The sequence below is a fragment of the Rhinopithecus bieti genome, unplaced genomic scaffold, assembly GCF_001698545.2.
Source record: "Rhinopithecus bieti isolate Rb0 unplaced genomic scaffold, ASM169854v2 scaffold_82279, whole genome shotgun sequence".
Classification (NCBI taxonomy): Eukaryota; Metazoa; Chordata; class Mammalia; order Primates; family Cercopithecidae; genus Rhinopithecus; species Rhinopithecus bieti.
The window spans coordinates 18,091-22,579 of NW_016830185.1; the positions used below are offsets into that span (position 1 = coordinate 18,091).

A 4,489-nucleotide genomic window follows, 5' to 3' on the forward strand; every position below is an offset into this window, starting at 1 on the left:
TGCTTTAAAATATATTGACTTAATTATACTCATTTCCTTTATGTATTGACATTTTCAAATACTTCATATTGAAATAATTTCAAAACATGATTATTACAACATGTGGCAAATATCTTCACATCTGCCTTCATTCAAATTTTAAGCTAATGCTTAATGCATTAAACTTTATTGATGAAAATACTACATTCACATATTTCTTAAAACCAGGGCTAGAAGGGTCCTTAGAAAATAATCACACTTACATGAAATGCTGACAAATAATTTACATATCATTTCTACACAGCATTCTGTTCACACCATGTATAATCTTGACATTATCAATAACTGTGGATACATTTAATGTTGAACTTACAATTTAATACTTAAAAGCCATTGTTCCTGTCCATTAATTGCTGAATGGATAAATAAAATGTGGTACACACTCATACAATGAAATATCATTTAGCCATAAAAAGGAATGGAGTTGATACATGCCACAACATGGATGAGCCTTGAGAACATGATGCTAAGTGAAAGCCAAACACAAAAGGCCACAAATTATTGCATAATTCCATTTAAATGAAATGTCCAAAACAGGCAAAATCATAGAAACAGAAAGCACATTACTGATTTCCAGGGGCTGAGGAAGGGAAGAATTGGGAGTGACTGCTAATAGGCAAGGAGTTTCTTTTTGGGGTGATAGAAATGTTCCGGAATTAGACAGCAGTGATGCTTGCACAACACAGTGGATATACTAAAAACCACTGAATTGTACACTTTAAAATGGCAAATTTGAGGCCGGGCGTGGTGGCTCACGCCTGTAATCCCAACACTTTGGGAGGCCAAGGCGGGTGGATCACCAGGTCAGGAGATCGAGACCATCCTGGCTAACATGGTGAAACCCTTATCTCTACTAAAAATACAAAAATTAGCCAGGCGTGGTGGTGCACGCCTGTAGTCCCAGCTACTCAGGAGGCTGAGGAAGGAGAATTGCTTCAACCCAGGAAGGAGGCAGAGGTTGCAGTGAGCCGAGATCGCGCCACTGCACTCCAGCATGGGAGACAAGAGCGAGACTTGGTCTCAAAAAAAAAAAAATAAAATAAAATAAAATAAAAGTAAAGTAAAAGGCAAATTTGAAGTTATATGAATTTTATCCCAATTGTTTAAATTGCAAAAAAAGTCAATGTTCCAATTAAGAGCATCATAGTATCACAGTGTGGTCATAACTAGGAGAATAAGAAATGGGCTCTCAATCATAAAGGTGTCACATTACAAGAATTACTTGGCAAGGGACATTTTGGTGACACATTTAAGGGCACATTAAAGGATAAAATTGCTGTTGCTGTTAAAACATGTCAAGAACATCTTCCCCAGGAACTGAAATTAAAATTTTTACTAGAAGCCAAAATCCTCAAGCAATATAATCATCCCAGTACTGTCAAATGTATAGGAGTTCGCACACAAAGACGGCCTATCTACATCATTAAGGAACTGGTTCCAGGAGGCGATTTCCTCTCCTTTCTGAGAAAGAAGAATGAACTAAAACTCAGTTAGTGAAATTTTCATTAGATGCTGATTCTGGATGGCGTATCTCGAGTAAAAAATGTATACACAGGGACCTTGCTGCAAGAAACTGCCTGGAGGTGAAAATAATGTTCTGAAAATCAGTGACTTTGGAATGTCTCGTCAAGAGGATGGTGGTGTGTATTCATCTTCTGACTTAAAGCAGATTCCCATTAAATGGACAGCACCAGAAGCTCTTAATTATGGGAGATATCGTTCTGAGAGTGACGCACGGAGCTTTGGCATCCTCCTCTGGGAGACTTTCAGCTTAGGGGGTCTGTCCATAGCCTGGAATGACAAATCAGCAAGTACAAGAGCAAGTGGAAAGAAGATACTGGATGTCAGTCTCTTGGCAGTGTCCAGAGAGTATTTTAACAAAATAATGCTGAGGTGTTAGGATTACAAACTTGAAAACCGCCCCCAACTTTACTGAACTTCAGAAAGAGCTAGCTGCCATCAAGAAGAAAGTTGCACAGTGATGAAACAGTGCCAAACTCAGCCTTCAGGACTCTATTTTCAGCAGAGCAGTATTTTTCTTCTCATTAACATTTATACCACATTACCTGCAACATTCTCCCATTAACTATTTTTTAAAAATATGTGCTGCTTTAATCACTGTAAATAAGAAAGTATAAGTTCTAAATGTAAGGGATCACACAGATCTATCTTTTTCACATCTAGAACTGTTGCTGTTTCTCAAAAATTTTCTACTCCAGGCTCAGTTCATAGTCTGCTCTCCTCCATCACAGACACCTATTGGTGCTATAAGCTGTATTGGTAATAGTTGTAGGGAACATCGCCAACAGAAGATGGCCTTCCTACTCTGCTGAGACAAGATTTTATCTGTGAACACCATTTTATATTGGTAATTATCTGGACCTCCTAAGTTGTTAGGTTTTTTTTCTTTTCTTTTCTTTTGGCCAGAGATAGGTCCTGTTTTGTTAGTAAGACTGCCATTTCCCTATGTTTCACAATGCCATCCTATGCACAAAAATCCTCAAAGAGTTGAGGCAGCTGATTGTAACTGATGTTATAGAGAGCTGTGACAACAAGAATCAAGTTTGAAAAGTGCGGTGGTCTGGAGAAAGGAACAGCTAGGGTGGTCATCAAAGTAGAGAAGACAAGGCAAACATAAAACCAGCCTTCTTAACAGAGGTATGCCTTTATAAAACACATACACGCTTTTAATTTTATGATCAAATTCACCAAAAGGTCCTAAGAAATATTAGTAGTTTATATAGATTCTTCATAAAAGAGCCCTCTGGATGGCAACCAAACAATTTTTAAGAGAAACTATAAAACACAAGCCTACCAAAATAATATATTATTTTTGGTTAAGTGTCTTCACTTCAAAGGAAGCATCCCAGAACTGCATTCCATGCATTTTTACTAGTGTCTCAAACTGTCAGAATTTCATTCTCATTCTCTCACGCTTTGCACATAAACCCCAGGTAGAAAGGCATATACAGATGCACTTGACATTTAAAAAGTCAAACAAATATTGATAAGGAAGAAAGAAGTTATGAGGAGAAAGACATGGGGACAGCTATCCTAAATCCACTTTACTCCTTCATTTACCCTTATACTGCAACCTAGGAATTCTTATAGCAAACAGAGTTCCTGAGATGTTCCATGTGGATAAAATGTAACAGAGTTAAGATGTGGATTCTGTTGAGCTGCATCTTAACTGCACCCAGGGATGCTTCTCGGGATAATTATGTGCATAGGGGAAAGACACACTTAGGGCAAATGTTGCATGGAAGCCTTTTGTAAGTGCTCATGCCTATGTCAAGATTTTTAAAAACAGCATATAAATGAATATTTGCTCTACTGTAAGTGGAACAGCAAGGAAACAAAAAATTTCTCCTGCCCTCTTCTACTGTTTGATGCCTATGAATATCAGTGCACAAAACCTATACTCAGTATTTTTAAGTATAAAAGATGATAATGAAGAGAAAAATGATTTGTGTCTGTCATTTTCAAACTCCTAAGAAGAGTCTAGTATACATGTAATGGTTACTACATACAGACCAAAATGAGAGCATACTAAATCTGCCCTCAAAAAATGTGCTGCAGCAAATAAGCAAGCTCTTTTAATCAATATAGGTTTCTCGGTTTCTCTCCTATAAAATGGTGTGTTTGGTGGCAAAAAAGTCAATGTTGCACTTATACAGAAATATTAAATGTTTCTCTGGCACTGATGTGAACATTGATGAGTTCCCTATCCCATACCCTATCCCAATACCTATCGTCAACATCTAGGAATAAGCCTCAAAATGGCAATGCTTATTTTAACAAGAAATCTTTGGGAGCTTAGGAGGTCAAAGTATGAGCTGAAGGGAAAACAAAACAAAACAAAACAAAAGGCTTAGAGCTGGAATTACAAAATCAATTGTCTACAGAGGCCAAGAACATAATGAAAACAAAAGAAACGAGCTGAGTGGGGACTGACTAAGGTGAACTCTTTTTAAAAAGGCCCTTGCTCTATTCTAAAGGAGGGGCAGCACCTAGACAAGTCTAGCTGAAACCAGGACACAATGTTGCTATGCAGAAATCAGAACACAATGTTACCAGATGCTCCAATCCTTCAAGAAAAACTGAAATTTGGATTTTCTGAATTCTGATTTTTAAAAACAAACAGATTTTTAAAATTTTGAAATATCGTGTGAGGTTAAGAAGGTGCATTTGGCTGGTGGTGGTGGCTCACATCTGTAATTCCACCACTTTGAGAGGCAGAGGGCAGGAGGATTACTTGAGCCCATGAATTCAGTATCAGCCTGGGCAATACAGTGAGACCTCGTCTCTACAAAAAAATTTTAAAAAAAACAGAGGCCTGGCACGGTGGCTCACACCTGTTATCCCAGCATTTTGGGAGGCCAAGGAGAGCGGTTCACTTGAAGTCAGGAGTTTGAGACCAGCCTGGCCAACGTGATGAAACCCCGCCTAT

At 38.1% G+C, this 4,489-nt stretch overlaps 1 pseudogene; it reads left to right on the forward strand.

Moving 5' to 3' along the window:
* The first annotated feature begins 1,209 nt into the window (after positions 1-1,209).
* LOC108524232 (tyrosine-protein kinase Fer pseudogene) lies at positions 1,210-4,274 on the forward strand (annotated as a pseudogene).
* Positions 4,275-4,489: the final 215 nt, after the last annotated feature.